The sequence below is a fragment of the Phlebotomus papatasi genome, chromosome 1, assembly GCF_024763615.1.
Source record: "Phlebotomus papatasi isolate M1 chromosome 1, Ppap_2.1, whole genome shotgun sequence".
NCBI classification, from domain to species: domain Eukaryota; kingdom Metazoa; phylum Arthropoda; class Insecta; order Diptera; family Psychodidae; genus Phlebotomus; species Phlebotomus papatasi.
The window spans coordinates 96560281-96582510 of NC_077222.1; the positions used below are offsets into that span (position 1 = coordinate 96560281).

The 22230-nt window shown below is 33.7% G+C and overlaps 1 pseudogene; it reads right to left on the minus strand.

The window, feature by feature from the left end:
- Window positions 1–22230, minus strand: part of LOC129809915 (uncharacterized) — a 193690-nt pseudogene that overhangs the window by 72322 nt on the left and 99138 nt on the right.

The following is a 22230-nucleotide window of genomic DNA, read 5'->3' on the forward strand; positions in this document are numbered from 1 at the left end:
TAAAATTTGCGTAGCATATTTCACATTTTCGACTAACACAGGGTTGTAATAGCATGTAAGTTTAAATAAAAACAAAAGTATATGATCAAATTTAAATTAGAACTTCAAAGATCAGTAAAATGAATTTAGTGGAAATGGCAATGGGATAAATTTCCCTGAGAACAGATACAGTGAAAGGAACACTTATTGACAATTTTAGAACTCGTGCCAGACTTATTGACACCCTAATCTTTATGGAATCTAACTCTCTTTATATCAAAAGGTTTACTACAGAAAAAATGTCTTATTACTTAGGGGATACTACGTTCCCTTCTAACGTTTCTGCCTTCGAATAATGTGAATTTTCTTTTATTTTTCCTAAGAGACTTATACATTTTTATTAAATTATTAGTTAGCTTATTATCAATTATTGATAATTATGTAATGATTAGGTGTAATGGCCCCTACACACACTGAGAGAAATCCGAAAAACTCAAAATAACATTATGAAAATATTTATTTTACCCTTCAGTATTAATCCGAAATCGGTGTAAATATCATGCTTTTAGGTGTATTAGGGGTTAAAGTTACCCCTTTTCATGTTAATTTTACCCTTAAAAAGGTGTAAAATTAACATTTAAAAATGTTGATATATTTTTATACCTAAAAAATGTTAAAGTTATGAGGAAAAAAAGTTAATCGCACCCCCGTTTTTTTTCTCAGTGCACTAGCTAAATGTATGTCCATATTGAAGAGTTTTTTCTACGTAAGGAATTTGCTTCAATATGGACATAAATTTTGTCTAGTGTGTAGTGTAGACCCCATAAGTCTCTTAGGAAATATAAAATAAATTCACTTTATTCGAATGTAAGCAGATTCGGAGGAAGAGTACTTTCCCTTATATTTTATTAGACACATTGAATAAATTCTAACATTTTAGCAAAATTTTTAATAAGGGTTCCCTGTTGAAGAGGTGTTCCTTCGACCCTATCATAAGACTCCCAAAATTGGAAAGGTCAAGAAATTGATTCCCCTAAACCATGTAGAAAAAATTTGCTTGTGAGAAAATTGAGATAATTTCTTATTTCCTTATAGGATAGCATTCGATTTCCATATTTACAAACCCGTTTATAAAAAATAAAATAAAATTAAAAATTAATAAAATATTATTGAATATATTTTATACAAATTAATGGAAAATATTAAATTGAAATAACTTTAGTCTTCAATTCTTAAGTGATTTTGATTTTTTTTTAATATAAATATAATTCGCAAGCTTTTCTTTAATCCTATAGCCCTTTAAGAAGGTCTTCGTTGATTGAATATTATAGATCAGATCTGTGAAAATCATCTTTATATGCTAGACTTACAGAAAGGCTTACCATGAGTTATCCTCATCTACCGTAACATTTTAATTTAGCAAAAACTAAAAATCTTATATATGTAGGATTTGGGAAAGGGGGATATCGAGGGAAAACTCTTCTTTTAATTTAATAAATAGTTTAATTCAGTACTATGTAACTTCAGTACGTCTCCTCTCTTGAACAGAACTTTATAATATTATTTGTTCTACTGATCGGGTACTACGTTCCCAGTGAAATCATTCCAAATTCCAAATTCATTCCCACATATATTAGGACCCATTCTCTAATTATGCTATTAAGGAGCAATCCTCTTTGTTATGTATGCATTTTCAGTGACCTATTAAAGTTGCCAATTCAAAAAAATTCATGTAAATTCGAAAAATTACGAAATAAGTATTATTATCTCTGTGCTTTGTAGTTCTCCTGAATTACTTCTTCTTGTATGTATCGTACTTATTTAAAATTTATTTGAAAACAAGTGTTTAAAAAAAACTGAAACATGAATTATTACCGAAAAGCTATTTCTTATCGTAAATTCTCCTAAAAATTGTGAGACTTGGCTGTAAAATATCTTTACCAAATTTTTATCAATCTGAACGTTAATATCAAAATTTGGAAGGCTATAAATGCCTGATTAGGGGCCTGAAGAAGTCTGCCCTTCCTTATTTTAACCCTTTAAGGACGATTGGGCGACCGGTGACCCAAAACCACAACTTTTCCTACGGCCATCTAAAGTTGTGTTTTGCTTAAAAAAGTCGGAAAAATAATTTTTTTACACCCCCAATTTTTGACCCTCTCGTCCTTGAAGGGTTAAAATAATTTAAAGTCTTGGAAATTTAATAATTTTAAATTTATTTTATTCACATTTTAAATAGTTTTTAAACAATATTTTTTTTAAAATACTTTAAATCATTGCATATTGTTATATTTTAAGATATTTTTTTACTAAATATTTTATCAGATCTACCAAAATTGCATGTTAATCGGGGTTAGATTATATTCTTATAATTTTAACTTATTTCCTTTGAATAAAATTTCTCATCTATTGTTATTTGGTGAGATTCTCAACAATCTCACCTACTTTATTTATTTTTAATTTTTTTTTTGTAAGTCTTAACTCTTTGTAATTTTACTAGATTCTAGATTTGATTCTAAGCCTTCAAACGCGCTTCAGACCTGAAGTTTAGCTAATATGGCTTAACTTCTCTAATAATTTCTTGGATAAGTTTCTTTTTCCAAAATTTTGACTAGGGCAAATAATCTTTTAGGTTTTGAAAAGCCTTTGAATTTTTTGTTCTTTAGGATCTTGAAACCCAGACGTTCAAAAACTGGGCTAAACCGTCCTTATCAGACCTAAGACTTATGAATGTAAAGGATACGACTCAACTGCTCTAATTAAAAAAAAAATGTTTTTCGGAAAATTCTTAAATAGTATGTTATTGAATATTGTATATTAAGGGTTAATGACTAATACGATTTTAAAAATTGCTGCAATATCAGAAATAATTCAGAAATTCAAGAGACTTTAGGTACTGCGCTACGTCTCTAGTCTAAATACCATTTATAACTCGTGTTATATGGGTTTCGGACACAAGGTTTATGGATATAGCTTTACTGCAATATTTTTTTTTGCGTTTTATAAATTCTAAATTTTTCGAAACTGAGCTAATCTTCTAGTTGGAAGACCGCTTTACGTTCAACTTCAAATTAAATTGAATTTTTGAATTGAATTGAATTTTATTGTCATCTCTATTTTTTTATCATTCTTAGTGGGGAAGCTTTGGAATTGGGCTTTTTCTCCTATTTTTAAAATGAGACTGAACCTTATTATGTTAGAATTTAGCTCAACAAACCAATTGCGAAGTTGCCCCAATTCAAAGGTGCCTTACTTCTCCGTATCATTCCTATAAAATTCAAATGTAAGAAAAGAGTGATGTAAAAGGATAGCCCAAGTTCGCAAATGAACAAAATAAATTTTCAAAGTATAAAGAAGACACGTATTTGATTAAGTTATTTTAATTATACATAATAAAAGCCTCATATTTTAACAATGCTCATGTAGGATTCATAAAGCTATATTTCAAAAGTTTAAAAGTATTCGATTTCACATCCTAATTAAGTATAACAAGAGGATTGACTACGTTTTAACTCAGAATTTCCCAGAATTAAATATTCTTTTGGAGGAGTTTCAATTCATCTCCAAAATGTTCAAATATTTTGAAATGAACTTTAGAATTTAATTCTACAAACAATAATGGAGGATTACTTATTGAGATGAATAAGTCTTATTAGAAATTTCAGCTGGATGAAACCGGTGAGTGAAGCGAATATAAACTCTGGCAAACCGTATTAAACGAAAGCTCAATAATTGAAATGCTTGTTCATATAAGAGGGCCTTTGTGTATTGTGATTGAAGAGCCCCCTGGTTAAATATTAATTAGTACCAAAAACTTTCTACTAATGAGGAGAGAGAGAGATATCCAGCAAAACCTCTAATCAGTGCACACACTAAAAGTTTCACAGGTCTTTGCTTTAATGAAAATAAAAGCTCTGATGTGCTTTTAGTTACAGCACAATCATATATATGCATCATCATGGGGTAATGAAAGCAAAATATTGCAGTAATTAAAAACTATACTTTGAAAATATTGTTCCTCGGTGTAACCACGAGAGGGATATGGCGGTTTAATAGGACAAAAGTTAAACAGAAAGCTCACATTTGGGTTTTTGGAAGATACAAGAGAGAAAGTGAAAATTTGTGCTTTTTCGAGGACAAAATAAATTAAATCAAAATGCTTGAAGAAATTTTAACTGTTTTTGATGCTGAAATAAAAGAAGTTTTTATTGCGAAAAATAATTACGCTGGCATTAATTTGTAATACCATTAACGCCCTAAATGTCTTGTCCCCCTATACACCCAAGGATTGTGGAGAATATTTTCGGAGACTACATAATACAAGCCAGCAAATGCGATTAATTCGTCATTTTACCTCATTACCATATAAATAATATATTTACTTTGTTGTGTTTCATTTGCTGCACTCACTTGAGGATACATTTAAATAAGCTCCCACGCAGTCAGTCTTTCGGTATTGCAAAGTTAACGTAATAATATTATGTCCCACATCATACTGTATCGTTTTCATGTGGGATCAAATGGAAAAAGTTTGTGGCGTCATCTAGTACTGAATGCATATGAAGTAGCTACATTTGCAGAAAATTATTTATAATTTGGTAACTTTATGAATATTGCACCCATAAAACTGTAATCACTGTAATGACATGTTGCATTTTCATCTTTAACACTCCATTCTGAGAGAAATTACCAAATTAACCGATGTTAATTATCCATCATTCAAAGCCGATAATTATAAAATGTCTGGGTTTATTGATGCTGATTAAATTGTGGAATCTGTGGAATACATTCTTGTTTTCTTTGTTTTAAGACTTTTTCGGAAGTTCTTTACCCGAAGCTTTTCGTTTAAAAAGCAATTATTTTTTGCAGACTGCATAACAAATACATAATAGGGGAAGGTGGGGTAAAATGTGGCAAAACGTTTTTTTTTGTTTAAATTTTTTTACAAGTTCACTTTAACTTTACCGAATATAATTTTCCTTTATTTCAATAAGAAATGAGTTTCCCAAGTCATTTTCTGAAACTTTCCAAGAAGCAAAATACCTGCCTTATAGAACCAAGTATTAGGCAAGTCTTTTAATGCACTTTTAAAAGACTTAAAGTTAGAATTTTCTGTTGAAATTCCTATAGAAACTCTTAAGATCCTTAAGAGTGCGCCACTTTACTTATAGTATTTCCTGTTATACTTATAGTATTTCCTGCTACATTCTGTCGAACCGAAATTCTTCTGATATAGTATTTTCAGTGAAGGAACCAAGAGCGTTATAAGCAAATAAAAAGATTTTTGGTTCTGGTTATAATGCTTTACTTTGTGAATTTTATAAGACTGTACTAAAAAAAATGCTTCTTGGGTTACTAATGTGGAAATTTTAAAAAATGCTGTGGAAAATATCGAGACATACGAAAATTTGTTGAATTTTGATTCGCATAATTACTGGTCTCATAAGTAAAATATCCAGTTCTCATATTGTTATCGGACATTTCTTTTCCTATAAAAAAAATATATTTTTATTGGTAAATGTGCTTTTAGGAAGAAAAGTCTCTTCGCCGGTTTGGAAAGGGGCGGAAAAGGCGAACTGGTGACCGAGTTTTTCACCACGAATACCTTGTACAATTTTTAATTCCAAGTGGTCCTCTTCTATAAAAGATTTTTTAAAGAGAAAAGTCTTCTTAAAATAAACTACGAATTTGTGGGATACATTTTTAAACAGACGGAAAAAATATTTTGTAAGATTGTTTGTAAATGTTTGTGGTTATAAACAAGTTCATAATAATTTGTACTTTTTCACAAACAATGTTCGTAAATACACAAATAAGTCCTTAAAATTTTGTTATTTGTTTATAAATTTTTGGCAGACAAACAAAAATCTATGAACAAATGTTTGTAAAAGTATAAAAAATGCTCATCAAGTGATAATGTTACGAATCAAGTTTATGAAAAATACAGACTTTCAGCCTAGAGCCTAGACGCTTTTTAAATCAAATAAAACAAAAAACAAAAAACATGTTCTAAGGGAATGAGTTGTAGAGGAAGGAAGAAAAAAAACTTCCTCTGGAAAAACTTTCTACGGGATAGGTATTTTCGGAGGCGATATCTCTCACGATTTAACTTTCAGTTCGGTTGATGAACAGAAAGCCGATTTGCTAACTGTTTGAGTTCGAGCAGCAAAAAAGGGAATCTTTAATCTTTGATATAGGAAACTTATCTTATGACCTTTATGCATTAAAGAAATTTTCCGTCTATGTACGGTCTAGAGAAAAGCTTTATTTTTTAAAGTGTAAACAAAATTGTTGAAAACATATTGAAGACCTAAAGAAGAGGACATCGTATTCATGAAATGGTGTAGTGAATAAAAATTGAAAGAAGCGAGAATAGTTCTTAATCCGTTGTTATCTGTCACTAAGAAATTTCGTCAAATTTTGATATTTTCGACAAGATCGTTCCTAATTCTTTGATCTTCTTCAGAGATTTATGTCATGATACTACATTTTTACGAAAATTACTCACTGTAGATGTAGTAGTCTTTAAAATGAAGCTGCGCTTTTCTATAATTAAATTTAATTTTACACCTTTTTTGTAGAGTTAAATTACATCACGTTAAAGCCTAGTCTGGAAAAAGGGTTTCCTTAAATGAATAGGAAAAGTTTGTTAAAAGTGTGTTCTTCCACAAAGAATAAGGAAAATTTAGTCAAATTGGCGGCCAACTGGATCTTGTTAAAAGTTTGTCAAAAGGATGTTATTCCCTGTAAACTGTGAATAAAAGTCTTTTCAAATTGAATATCTTTTTAACAAAATTTCAACAAGATTTATTTGTCCGCTAAACAGAACTTTTTTCAGAGTAGGTTTTTCTAAAAATATTAGAAAAGTCATATATTAATATAATCTCAAGGCTCATAGTAGCCCTACTTTCCTCTATCAAATTTGTGGAAATCTTACCTAGTCACATTTTGCCCAGCTTCCCCTACAAATGTATTGATAAATTGTGTATCAAAATTTGTGTGACAGCTTACACTCCGACTATACATTTTTTCGATAAAGCTTTTACTCTTTCAATTAATTAATGGAAAAAAATAAAAATGTCATTTTTTCATCGAAAACTTCTCCATTCAATTTGGTGATATACAATATGCATTGCTTTAGTCGTATCTAAATTGTTTACGTGAAATGTATCAGCGACAACAGCCATATAAAGAGATATTGTCTTCTACAACAATTGGCGAAGAACCCATACATAGCCGAGAGGTGTCTTGTTTTCGCATTTAAAAAAATTTCATATTTAAATATGAGAAATTTGAAATTTTATTTATTATTTCTAATAAATAGTTTTGTTAATGCCGTAATAAATTTTCTATTAATATTAAAAATATGATAATTTTTTATTAAAATGTATAAGAATACGAGAAGTAATACGAACATTAAACATCCTCGAACAAAAATCAGAGGCTTAATCTTTGAATGCTGTAAGTGCTTTTAAGCTTTAGTTAATCAGAGAACGCGGGAAAACTTAAATATTTAATGGAACTAAATGTTCAATTGTCTGTAAACAATTAATCCTTTAATCCGATTGAGAATTCTTTTAAATAGTTTTCCTCATCGCATTATCTATGATGACCACGTAAAGCTTTCAAAGCTGTGAATGTCTTCAAGATTTTGTAGAAGACATACAGTTAAAAACTGTTTATACAAGCATTAATTTATTAAGTGTTTAATTACATAAATATGTAAACTAAGGTAAAGTGCCCTCAAGTCGACCGGTTCCTCAATTCGACCGGTAGAGTTATTTATTCAATTTTTTTTATATTTGCACTAATATTTGGCGTATGATCTAACATTAATAGGTCAATTATACCATAAATAAATACAATTCAGTGACAATTTTGTAGAAATTCACCATCAAACATTCAAATATTGACCACCCGGTCGAGTCGAGAAACCGGTCGACTCGAGGACACTTTACCTTACTGGTCGGTTTCTTAAGTCAGAATGATTGAGAGAGAATAGGCTCTCTTAAGGCAACTAACCGCCATAGCTTCTAACACCTAGCCAGAGTTCCCCGAGATACCCAAAAAGACCACACGTCCTTATTCTCTGACGTTCTAGACCGGACCCGCTCTCTTGGCTCTCTAACTAATTAGGTGCAGTGGCAAAGACCCAGAGGATAATGACATCGTAGCGGCTTAGAAGTAGCCCAGTAACGGATTTAATAGTAACGTTTAAAACACCCAGGATTTTTGCAAATGCACAATTAATTGGAAATAGGTTTAAAAATGAGACTTTAACAAAATTTAAATTTTAAATAATTTAATAATAAAATTTAATAATGTAAATATTAATTCTATTGTTGAAATTCATAAGTTCTCGAAAGCAATTTTAATTATAAATATGACAATTAAAAACGTTAGTTAACATTTTGGTTGTACACGATTTTACTACGTATTTCAACTGTCTCATATGTTCGACTGAAAGCAATCTCAAAATTATTAGAAATAAAGTAAACTGAACTTGGAATAACCGATACTTTACTTTTACTGACTATTTTGCGTTGATACTACTCCGGAGCACAACGGTGGAAAACTCCATCTCAGCGGCTAGAGAAATCTCAAATGATTATAAACATTGTAAATCAAAAATTTTCCAAAACAAATTTCTCATTTGCACAGATTAACTAAAAGAAATTGAGTTTGTAAAATACATTTTGTGTGTTTGTAAATCTAAGACCTTTTCAGTAAATTTAATGTTGATCAAGTCGGTTGGAAAATACACTCTCTAAGGTTCAACTTTTATCTCGAGACATTCGAAATTGGGCTAGTACTGTTTTCAAAATAAACCAAGAAAACGATTTTAAAAGTAATGGGTCAACGTAGAAATAAATAAAATTAAGTCTAGGGATTATCTTTGTGACCCAAACGACGATTAGCTTAGTTCCCAGAGGTTTTAAAATCGTATAGCAACCAATTTTATTGCTTTTTAAGTGTTCTTAATAATCCAAACGTAGGTTTTCCCAAAAAATCGTGATTGCTAAGAAATTAGAGCCGTTAAGCTATATGGCTAAGTCTTAGATCTGAAGACCGTATGGGCAACAAGCGTTTAGTTTAATCGTTAATAGAGACAGTGGCAGAATTAACCAAGAAATAAAATTTTTCTTTGCATTTAATTAGTGAAAAACATGTTTAAATCAGATTATTATCTGATCAGATTATTAGTGTTAAATTATTTTAACACTGAGAAAAAAAGAGGGTTCGATTAACTTTTTTTCCTCGTAACTTTAACATTTTTTAGGTGTAAAAATATATCAACATTTTTAATGTTAATTTTACACTTTTTTTAAGGGTAAAATTAACATGAAAAAGGATAACTTTAACCCTCATTACACCTAAAAAGGGTAATATTTACACCGATTTCGGATAATATTGCAGGGTAAAATTAACATTTCCAGAATGCTATTTTAACTTTTTCGGATTTCTCTCAGTGTTCCTAAGAAAAACTGTAACATTCTGCCCGTTTCTCTCATATTTTGCAATATTGAAGTCCTATATTACCATTAATTAAATAGGTATAAATCTTTTTCAAAATACCTTAAAATGAAAATTTTTCAAAGAAATGTGTTTTTCATTCAAATTTTATCTTTGTTTCTTTGCATTAAAATTGTATTTGAATAATGTCATGTACATATTCTACAAGACAGTAATTTATCTTACTTCTTTAGTAAATTTTCTAAAGTCTCTAGTGCCATTGAGTGAATAATTGTGTGGTTTTTCAGCCAAAAGAAAATCCACTTAATGTGGCAGATGTGATTTATTGTTATGGGAAAACTTCTTAAATACACCCCTCAAAAAATATCAAGCTTCAAGAGAGTAAAAAAGAACCAACATGCCCTTATAATGAAGATTTTGTCATGTCATGATACTATAAGATACTGAATAGTTAGTAAAAGTTTTAGCAAAGTTGCTGGAGAATAATTTCTCAATTTACTGTTAGCTAACAAACAAAACAGGAAAAAAAAACTGTCAAACCTCAACAATGTTCCAGCAACAATCACAAAAAGAAGCACATGGTATCCAAGAAAACTTCACTGGGTATATCCACTTTGTGAGAATTTGCAGGGGATCAGTCTTGAGGGAAGTTGCCAAGATTGAATTTTATGTTTGAGCTGAAGAAACTTTAGTATAGTTGCATAAAGTTTTCTTGGATAGTCGATAGCCATCACCGGTTAATTAGAAACTGGATGGTGTGAGATATTTTTTCATCTCCATCACCGCAGCAAAAAGTTTTTTAAATGAAACGATATAGTCTTACCTCCCTCTTCGGCTGCCTTCTTGGCGTTGCGTCTTTGGAGAACGACCTTCTTGAAAATCACGGCTGCCGCCTCTACAGCACTCTGAATTTCAGCTTCGCCCAGCGTGGTCTTGTGCTATGGTGAGAGAGAGAGGAGTATGTTATTGACTTGATTTGTGGAATAAAAAAAAAACATTGCTGATTGTCTTTTGGCATCTGGAAATCCCGTATTTGGACAGCTGAGGGACTCAATTGATGTCCCAAAAATAGCATTTCAATTGGCAATTTTCTCAGATTTATGGCATAATTGGCATAATAGAGGCAAAAGGGTAGGGGCCCCTATGTCTGAGGATGTCTAATGAGGTACAATGAGAAGATTTTCTTAAGACACCGGGTGGCATTCGTTCCCGTGCCTGACGTCACATCAGAACACTTTCTTTCACTTTTCCCGCCATGCAATCAAACCCCCAAGCCCCAAGTCAAGCCTCAGCATGGGGTGGGCACAAAGGCGCTTCCAGAATGCTCAGCATGACCACGTAGAGGCGACTTTATGCACTCCCTGTTGCCAGTAATGAAAGCCCCCCAATGAACATAACTCATGTTCATGTACTGTGCAATTAAAACGCCTAGAATCCGGCATTTCTTCATTGTTGCGTTTCACTAACATAAAAGCTCACAGCATACAAAGCTCCCTTCCATTTACGCCACATTCACTTTCGCACAGGACTCATAATCCAACATATCAGCGGATGCTGATAATTAAAGGCATAAAAAAAAAACTACACTCTGTGTTAAATATTTACCTCTCCTGGTATTTTTCGCTTCGTGTCCTGCTCATCACAGATACTAGCCTTCCTCTCGTCCGACTCATTAAAAATGCCCTCATCCAATGACTGAGATTTGTTATCATCGAGAGCATTTCGCAGCCTCTCACTCATTGCTGCTGTCTTCATTACGGCTTCCAAGCTCCGAGAATCTCGTTTTTGCAGCGGAATTGCCTTGGGAGCTGGATATTGATACGGAAGTCATGCAAAAAGAAGAGTAAAGTCGATAAAAGTGCTTTTGTTAAATGTAGCACTCACTCAGAGAAAATGATTGATTTTATATTCTCAGTATTGTAAAAGCCTAGCCAAAGTCAATAATTAATTCTTTAGAAAATTATTTTTGAGTTATGTAATATAAAATATTTTGGTTGATTAATATAAGTGAGGAAAAGAAAAATGAAATATAAAACTTATTGTGATTAAGTCAAGGCATAACATTTTATTCCCTAAGAAGACTTATAATTAATCCATTCAGTCAATGTATCAGAAATACTTGAGATAGAATGTTCATATTTTGGGATTAGTTTCCTACGGATTAATAGATGATTTTTTGAAAAGAAAAAAAATTACCTATTATGGGGGCGCGGGAAGCCCCTATCAAACTCACGTCGTAATTTTGGATCCCTTGTGACCCGATTTATAACAATTATCTCCATGTAAATGTTAATATAAATGTAATATGAAAAATCCTTGCTATTTAATGTTTTTAAATTGTTCCTATACCAAATTTGTAGACCTGAAGAAGGAGGCAAACATCTCCGAAACGTGTCGTATCAAATTACAATTGAATAAATCCAAACATAGGTCATAGTCCGTGTTTTAAATCATCATCACGTCTTAATGGTCACTGAATTTAAATTCTGTGTATTAATTCATTACAAACTCTATTGCTTTAGATTTAGACAGAGTAACTATCTAAGAAAAGAAATTGGCAACTAGAATTCAAATCGGGAAAGAGGAAAGAGGCCAATTTTAACAAATTCTACGGGATGTCGTATTTTCCGTCCCCCATTTTGAGCAACAACTTTTCATGACTTTTCGTGAAGTAAGAAAACAATAACAAAATGTATTTGCATCTCTGTCGGAGTATTTTTCCCAAGTAATTGATGAACTAAAGTTACTAAAAAATCCATTCCTGACAGCAATTCGGATAAAATTTGCCCAGGAATAAATCATTTAAAATCACTCAATTTGCGTATGATGTATAATACCATGGTAAGGAATGGGTTAACACACTAATAAAAGTTTTGAATTATTTAATATTCTCAATATTCTAAAAAGTGAAATTTATTATTTTTACAAAATATGTACTAAGGAATGAATCTATTCAGTTTCGAAAATTAACGCTTTTCTTATGACGTTAAAAAAATAAGGTGTCAACAACAAAATGCTCGAACACGTGTCTTAGATACTATGCTTCAAAAGTACTTTCGCATAATTTACCGTTTACCGGTTCTCAACTGATTTGGACCGATTCATAAATCATTCAAAAGATCGTCTTGAATAACATAGGAATAATATAGTTTATCTTCGGATAAAAATTAATAAGGGGTTCAGAACCAATTGGAACTGGTTTAGTCTTATCAGCAATTCCAAGACCTTTCCAACCAGCCCAAACATGATACCATTCGATTAAGAAATACGCTTTCTGGAACCTTTTAATCCTTTGACCTTGAAAACCGTTGTTAGAAATGCAGTAGGGGAAAGTACTCTCCCCTCGAACGTTCATGCCTTCGAATAATGTGAATTTCTTCTACTTTTCTCAAGAGATTTAAGCATGATTGTCACATAATTATCAATTTTGATAATTATGATGATAAGATAACTAGAAATGTAAGTCTCTAAGGAAAACTAAAAGTAAATTCATATTATTCGAAGGCATGAACGTTCGAAGGGAGAGTACTTCCCCTAACGGTTTTCTCTATATGAACGAAAAGGCGACCTAGGGAACGTCTAATACATCCAAATCCCAAAGAACACAGTTTTAGAGTGGAATATTAAATAATGTTACAATATTGAAATGGTCACATATCAGTCACATGTATTTTACAATTCATAAATAGAAACTTAACAATTTAATCACGAGGAATAGAGATTGCACCATATCAGTACTACTTTTCCCTTTTAGATTTCCCCTTTTCTTTTAATTGCTCGAACTCCACGAGAGAGCACTTTTCACAATCCAATATTTTTTCAATTTCCCACCATCTTGGCCTTCAAACGATAAGAGATATCGATTTCCGGTCATCGGTGACCCCCCCCCCACACACACAAGTCAACATTCTTTACCGAACAAGGGGTAACTCATTCCCATTTTTTCTGACAAGGGTTTCTGGTTTCGCGATGCAATTTTTGAGTTTCTCGCTCGGGTTTTGCGATGCAGAAATTGTGTTTCTCGGATTTCGCGATGCAATTTTTGGGTTTCTCGGGGTTCGGGATGCAAAACGTGGGTTTCTCGGGTTTCACAATACAAATAATAAGTTTCTCGGATATCGCGATGCAAAGAGTGGATTTCTCGGGTTTTGCGATGCAATTATTGGGTTTCTCGGATTTAGCGATGCAATTTTTAAGTTTCTCGGGTTTCACGATGCAATTTTTGGATTATTCGGGATTCGCGATGCAAAACGTGGGTTTCGAGATCCAAATGTTTCTCAGATTTCGTGATGCAATTTTTAGGTTTCTACGATTTCGCGATGGAATTATTGGGTTTCTCGGATTTCGCGATACAATTTTTGAGTTTCTTGGGTTTCGCGATGCAATTTTTGGGTTTCTCGGGTTTCGCGATGCAGAAATTGGGTTTCTCGTTTCTCAGGTTTCGCGATGGAAAGAATATCTTTCTCGGATTTCGCGATGCAATTTTTGGATTTCTCGGGGTTCGCGATGCAAAACGTGGGTTTCTCGGGTTTCGCGATACAAATGTTTCTCAGATTTCGCGATGCAATTTTTACGTTTCTCGGATTTCGCGATGCAATTTTTGGGTTTCTTGGGTATCTCGATGGAATTTTTGGGTTTTTCGGGGTTCGCGATACAAAGAGTGAGTTTCTCGTGTTTCGCGAAGCGTTTCTCGGGCAATTGTCAAGGGTTTCTCAATATGAGTTACCCCTTGCTCCCGCGAACTTACTTACCAAATTACCCCCTATCCCTTTTATCTTCTCCAGAAATATGAGTTTCTGACTTTGCTCAAAAATTGACCCTAGCGATTTCAATGATTTTCGGATATGTTTTAATGTCAGTCCCGCAAAACATTAATCGATCGACATCTTTCACCGGTTAAATCGTCATCTTGATGTATTCAAGGTTAAAAGTCAACCACCCTGGAGGGTTTTATTCAAGGGATTTGGCCAAATAAATAATTAAAATGTTAATGATTTTTTTTTCTAAATTTCCTGATCTTTATCATTCAGTTTCTGGTTCTTTAACCTCTTTTGAGTGTCTAAAATATCCCTACGTGTAGAAAAGGGTGAGGTAGATTCAGGATTACATTACTATCGAAAATATAAATATTTGGGATAGTAGAGAAACTAGTTGGACTTAGATAACTTGAATATTTTTCATAAACTCTTAGCAATTGCAGCTGTCTAAACCTGCCCCACCCTCTCTATATGGATCTTTCCGCAGAGTTCGAGCAATAAAATTCTAAGTAAGCTAATTGCGGTGGAAAATCTATGATTATTAACATTTTATGTTGAATGCAACGAGGATTTAATCTTATTTACTTTATTTATTTAGCAAAAATATGCAGTGTCTCAATCTACCCCTGTCCCAAATTTTCACAACATCTCTACTATCTATATTCCTCTCCTAAAACAATTCTACAGAAAAAAATCCAATAATGTTTGGAATGCTAAATATTTTAAGATGGAAAGATGTACTAAGAGGACTCCATTAATGGTTAAATGAAACTGGTTCTGTTTTTCTTTTTCTATTGGTTGGAAAAATATTTGCAGGAATCTGGAAATAGCTGCTACATTTATTTTCACTTTGTGAATTTTAAATGAGACAACAAAGCCAAAAAAAAAGACCAAGTAAAGTTAATTAGTGGCTTTTGAACACGTTAATCCTAACAACTTGGTGAGATCTCTGTGACTTCCCATGACATTAAAAAGGGTGGTAAAAATTTTATGAGAATTCCCTGTTGCAGTATGAAGAGTTAAAAGGATTTTCTCTGAGTGTTGCTATTAACATTTATGACTGCATCACTCACCTGATGATAGTGCTGAATCTGGCAAATCGAGGGATTTGTAATTCTTACGACGCGGTGACGGCAGCTTAGAGAGTTTCTCTTTCTTCTGCTTCTCCAGCATGTCAGCCAGAGGCTTTGGGCTAGGAACTTTCACTGTGTCGGACCGCTTAAAGGTCTATTCCACGTGGGGTGGAAGAAAAGAAAAAGAGAAAGACACTGTGTTAGCAAAAATACACTTGAGGAGAGCATACCACATGCGATAACTTCAAACACAGAAAACACTGATAAAAGAAAATCTAATGTGGAAAACCCACTTGGCTATCTCCCCTTTCAGGATGTGAAAGAGACCTTCTGGTAACAGGTTTAACGGGACGTGTTCCAGAATCCTCGCTAATTGACCGCATTGTCTCTGGTTTGGGTCTTACCGGTTCCTCATCGTTTGATGACATCATCAATTCAGGTTCAATCAATTCACGCGAACGTCTACGACGTGTTCTTTCCTTTTTCACCGTTCTAATGTAGTCATCTGGATGAAAGTACTCTGGTGACGAGTCATTGAGGAAACTCTCTGTTGACCTAACTGGATGTCCACTGCTTCGGGTTGTCTTTGCCTTCTCATCGGAAGGCTTTGGTTCTTCTTGGTATCGGCCGGTATCACCCTCGTAGTCATCGAGGTAGGTTTCGTCCGTCTCCAAGTACATCTGTCTGTGTTCAGGGTAGTCTGAGTACCGTGGTGGAGTTTCACCATAGGGACCTGATGTTGTTTCATCGAATGACTCCATGAGATTCTGCTTGGCCTCTGCAAAAGTACGTTTGATGGGGGATCTCTGTTCGGAATTGCTTCGAATGAGATCCTCCTTGACGTGCTCTTGACGTACTAGCCTGAAAAGAGAGTTGTTGGGTGATACCCTGACACATGCGATTATGTTAATTTAACTAGTCTACCACCGCTGTATTCCAAAGTGCCGGTGCTTTGTCTTCTCTTTTTTTTCTGTTTTTGGTTCTGTGCAGTGCCTTACCTGGGCGATCTGCGAGTGGGTATCTCAGGAAGGAGTCTTCTGCCTTCAGATGGTGCATACGATCGGGTAATGCTGTACTCCTCGTTGCTGTGACTGCGCACCTTGATCATCTTCGATTGATCGCGATGGGCAATGGATTGGGTAGAGCCTTGATCTTCTGCCATTGTAGGGAAGTTTTGTTGCGACAGGAAGGGTCGTGGATTTTGTGGCTGAGGAAATAGGAAGTTCTGCTTCTGGCGCGGTGAAATAGGCAAAAATTTTGCGCCATGCTGATGAATTGATAGTGATGTCATGGTTTCGGGATTAGGAAGGGTATTTTGACGTGCAAATTCTGGAGATCGTTTCATATATTGTGGCGATAGTTGTTTCTTTGGCGGAGATGTTGGCAGAAGTTTGAGGTGCTGATCGGGATTTGGGAGAGTCGATTGTCTTAGCATTTGGTACCGCACAGCCTGTTCTGTGGTCTCAGCCGTCCCATCGGGGGATTTGGAGAATACCAAGCGACTGGGTGAGGTCGGTAGGAGTTTAGGGCGTTGCTGGTGAGATGGATAGAGTTGCTCGGAAGAATTGGAAGGGAAGGTTGATTGTCGTCGAAAAGGTGGGCAACGGGGTTGGTCCGAGTCGGATTTTTCGGGGGACCGACTGAAACTTCGACTAGGACTCGTTGAAGAGTACTTAACTGAGGCATGATGCTCATTTGGCCGGCACGGGAGTGTCGATTGGCGTCTGATTGTAAATCGCGGTGGAGCTGTTGGTGGAACTTCCTGATCCGACAGATCCATCATATTCTCATTGTCCGTATTGTAGGGACTGTACTGTGGGCTGAGTTGTTGCTTCGGTGAACCCGGTGGCAACAGATTGTTGTTCCCGAAATAATTATTAACATCGGGATTTGGCAACGTTGATTGTCTCAGTATTCTCCGCTGTTGCGGTACATCCTGGTAATTGACATCATCGATATAGTCCTGAGCTTTATCACCGCTGAACTGCATTTGAGCTGATATCTGATGCTGCATTAGAGATGGATAATTGCTGATCTCCTGACTAGGTGGTAAACTGGAGTAATTTCTATATTCAGCACCGTTTCGGATATGAGGCAAATATTCGTTCTGTGGACCTACAAGTTAGATTGAAATATCCTTAAAGCATGTCATCTGGATTGCAACTTTTTTTCAGCTTTGTATGGCACATACTTGATATTGTCCAGGATCTTCTAATACTTTTCTTAATCAATTCTGAAGCGGAATCTCGACGTGGTTGTCCTCTGGAATATTCGTTCATCCACTCACCAGTAGCCGATTGTAGTTCTCTGTGAAGAAGAAGTTATTAAAAATGAAAATACGGAAAAATCATATCATTAGATAGATTCCTGTTATAAAAAAGGTGAAAATAGTATAGGGAGGCTTTCAGGCTTCGCACATACTCTGGCTTCGGACACTTCCCGGCTAACACAAGGTAAGCTGTTACTGGCGCAATGCTATAATTAAAGGCATTGCAGATGCTCTTAAATAATAACTTAGCCCGAGTTCATAAATTAAGTTCTTAATAAGTAATTATTAAGTACTTAATTAAGGAATTTTTCGAGCGAAAGTAGTGACATCTGGTGGTAAAAAGTGGAAACTGGAATAGAGAATGTGATGGACACATGTTAACCAATTGGTTAGAAAGATATGAAACAAATTGACATTTCAGGAAAACATAACCACAAAATCTTATTAAATATTTTACAAAGTTGTCTTTCTTCTAGTGATGTAGTGATTAATTTATAAATAGTAAAGTTCAGTGAATTAAGTTAAATATAACATAATATACTTCTTTGAATTTTGAATTGGTAAGTGTAACTCAAGGCATTCCCCGTAGTCTCTAGACCTTATAATCCGGGAATGTTTATTTGCCCACAAGTATCCCAAGATCTATTAACTTAAACTTCCACTTAAATTTCCAATAAATGTCCCATTTTTGTTAAATTTTCCCTTCAGCGCGTAATCTGGGAGTGTAAATTACACAAAATTTTAAAAATTTCGATGAATCCTCTCTCCAGTCCCACTAACGTATAATCCGGGAGTCGGGAGTGCATATCTTCATGAAATCTCATAAACTCACGTTTCGAGCGGGAGTCTACTTTTTAAAAAGTTTTGAATATTATAATTTTTTTATTTGATTGTCCTATTGGTTTTTTGTTCCAGATGCATTTGAAACACGTCTTAAAAAAAATTTGAAAACTACAGTTCCATCCGGCAACAGTAGCAACCAGGGAGAAAAGTGTTGTGCTGGAAAACACAATAGAGCTGCGGTAACAACGGATTCATCTTAACAATTAGGCAAAATGTGATTTTAACTTTTAATTGAGAAATAAAAAAATATGAAGAATAAAAATACATCTTTTATATGCATTAGAGTAAATACTTAAAAAGTGCTTATTTGAAAGTCCTTAAATAAGTACTTATTGAAAATACTTTTCATGTCCTTAGTACAAACTACTTAATTAAGGACACTGACAAAGACCTTAATTAAGTACTTAGTCTTAAGGCTGAGTCATGTTATATTAGTTTCACTACTCGCGACAAAGCGCAGACATTTGTCTCATTTTCATATATTTTTTAAGTAGTTGAATGTTCTACAACTCCTTAAAATTAAGTTATTGAGTTAAGGACTTATTAGGTACTTAATAAGTACTTAATGTGTTAGCCGGGTTAATATATTTCTAGAATCATTAAAGAAATAATATAATAATAATAATAATAATAATGCTGGCACGACATTGCATGAAGGAACAAGGCCTTCCCGCAAAGGGATTTCTAAACAATGCATTATTATTTTTTCTTGTACGGGATGAGGTTGTCAGTCCCATGCCCCGTGGAATCAAGTGCAGTGAAAGCTCACTGGATGCAATTCAAACACCTTTAACGCCAGAAAAATTCCTGGTGACCTAAAGGGGATTCGAACCCGGGACACTTGCATTATAGAGCGAGTGCTCTACCATTTGACCCATTGAGTGCCCCATTGAAGAAATATGGTAAAAAATAAGAAGTGTTTGAAGCCAGATTGTGTACAAAGCCTGAAAGCCTTCCCCTATAAATATTACGAAAAAAGGAAGCGTTCTTTACTCCTGACATGGCTATTAGGGTAGAAATGATATTATGTTCATTAAGGAGACACCTTTAATTTAATTTTCCCATACAGGTGGTTGAACGAAATATTGTTAGGCTAATATTTACAGAAAAAGACGTGTCAATCGATATATTGAATACCCACGATACCCATTTTCAAAAGAAATTTTATGGTCATATCAGAACTAAAAATCCACACATTGTGCACTGTCTATCTAACCAATCAGTGTATGTTTGAATTCTAAAAGTGATCTTATGGCTATCAAAACCAATTTAATTTTCATTTTCATGTTTTTTCAGTATAGAATCAATTTAGATTTATCAAGAAGTGAATATCGAATCACATATTTTAATTAAAGTAACAGAAGTGGAAAAAGCTCTTAATGAAGTTTTAACTACAAAAGCAAACAAAGGGTAGTCACTATCTCATCCACTCACTATTTCGACTACATATAAATGTGAAAACAATGAATTTATTGATTGAAAATGTCCAGGAAACATAACGTAGGTATATTGTTGAATGGAGAAGACAATAAGATATTGCTTATTCAAAGTCAAAGTTTACTATTATACGTATATACCTTTGAATTCTATTTAGTTTGCTTCACAAACTTTAACCAAAGTGGCACAATGTACCGTGACAAAGTGACAGAGGCAGATAAGGTGGGTTGTGTATCTCCCAGACAATCGAGGACAAGTTCATATCAAGCTTCCATGTGGGTCTGCCATCTACATCATAACGATTTACCAATCCATTGTCTCGTCCATTTCTCCCAAATTTAAAATTCAACATCTCTCCTTCAAATTGTATAATCTAATTGTGGATTTGATTTAGTAAAACCGCAATGGGAAGTCCAGTGCATTTGTAGAACACCTTCCATCGGAAGTATTATACATTTATTCTCTTCCTCTTAGAATGTTCAAATTACGTAATTGTATCTATTTAATTACCTCTGGCATATCTAGTCGGTAAATTACAATAAAAATAGACTGACAAGTTGAAATTATCATTATCAAATAACAAAATAAATTAAATCAGTGACACATTAATAATACGAATAACCTAGTTATAAAACTTCCAAATTCGTAAAGTTTGCACTTCAAAACCTTTCAATCAGACATGTAAGAAATTCATTTTTAAAAATAAAATAAAATAAACAATTACAGGTAATGAAAAACTCGTACAGTTTTAATTCGTATTATCAATATTGATCCAGAATTGCTAGAACTTCATTAGCCATTTTGAGTAAAACCGATAAAATTCAATGAACTTCAAATTAACTATGTTGAAATGGAAGTGTCAAACTTTTTAAATTGTTTAAATTTAATTGTAATTTCATTGCCCTAGTTGCTGAGAGACATTTCAACCCTTATATTGTGAAAGTTTTTAGATGAGTTCAAATGTAACAATATTCATACGCAGAATTGGGAATTGGGAATTTTGACATTTGAATTTTTATGCTAGCACTAAGGTTTACTCAATTAAGGAACAAAAGGAAGATGTTAAGTGTTTTCTGTAATATGTATTAATCTTTGATGCTGCGAAATTTTTACAGATGTGACAAAGAAATTGTTTTAGAATTATATTTATATTGAATTTTAATGTTTCCGCAAGGATTTTTATCTTGATACATTTTGCGCCAGGTGCCATTACTGATCGGATTTCGGTTTTATAATTCTAAATCATAACAAATGAAACAAAGACTTGGTACTGCCTTTGTTACTATCTTAAACTTAAAATATTTATAATATTTTGAACCAATCGTGCCCGGTAAAAAATTATCGATTGAAAAAATGTACTTTCGCACTTGAAGGCTCTTTTAAAGAGCTGACGGTTATAGAACAAACGCTATTGAAGCTTCGCTGATTAATATTTTGGATTTGGACTGTTTACGCATTAGCTTAAGACCAAAAATTAGGTTTTCGTCAAAGAAGGCTTATTCAATTTGATTTTTGTTTAAAAATAAGTGAAGCATGCATCTACCATGAAGGTTCGATTATCACCCCAAAATAATTTTTTTTTGATAAGTATACTAATTCTTTTTTTTGCAAAATGTCTTGCACTAGTTACTAATGGAACGGATCCCTGTTAAAATATCAAAAGCCAAAATCCCAAATGGATCAAAATTCCGAAAATTCAAAATCCCAAATGGATCGAAATTCCGAACGCCAAAATTTCGAAAGCCAAGATCCCGAATGGGTCAAAATACGGAAAGCCAAAATTCCGAAAAGGCAAAAATCCCAAACGTCAAAATCCGGAAAGCCAAGATATCGAATTTATCGAAATCCCGCAGATAGCCAAATTCCAAATAGGTTAAAATCGTGAAAACCCAAAATTTTGAACGAAAAGGACACGAAAGCCAGCATCACAAACTGATTAAAATCCTGAAAAGCTGAAATCCCAAAAACCAAAAATTCGGAAAATCCAAAATCCCGAAAAGCCAAAATCCTGAAAGAAAAAATCCGGAATAGTCAAAATCCTGAAAAGCCAAAATCCTGAAAGCAAAAATTTAGAATTCTTAAATTCGTACCTGTGTTTGTTGGAGGCGAAGAAAAATTTTATGTGTTTTGAGAAATTATTCTATATGTTATCCTCCGTACAATTTTGTCCCTTTCAGGATTTTGACCATTCGGTATTTTGCCTTTCGAGATTTTGGTGTTTGGAATTTTGGCTTTCCGGTTTATTTTTTTCAAAATTTCAGCTTTCAGAATTTTGTCCATTTGGGATTTTGAATTTCTTGATTTTAGCTTTTCAGGATTTTGACTTTCAGGATTCTGGCTTTTCGGTATTTTGGCTTTCCGAGCTTTTATTTTTCTAGATTTTGGCTTTTCGGAATTT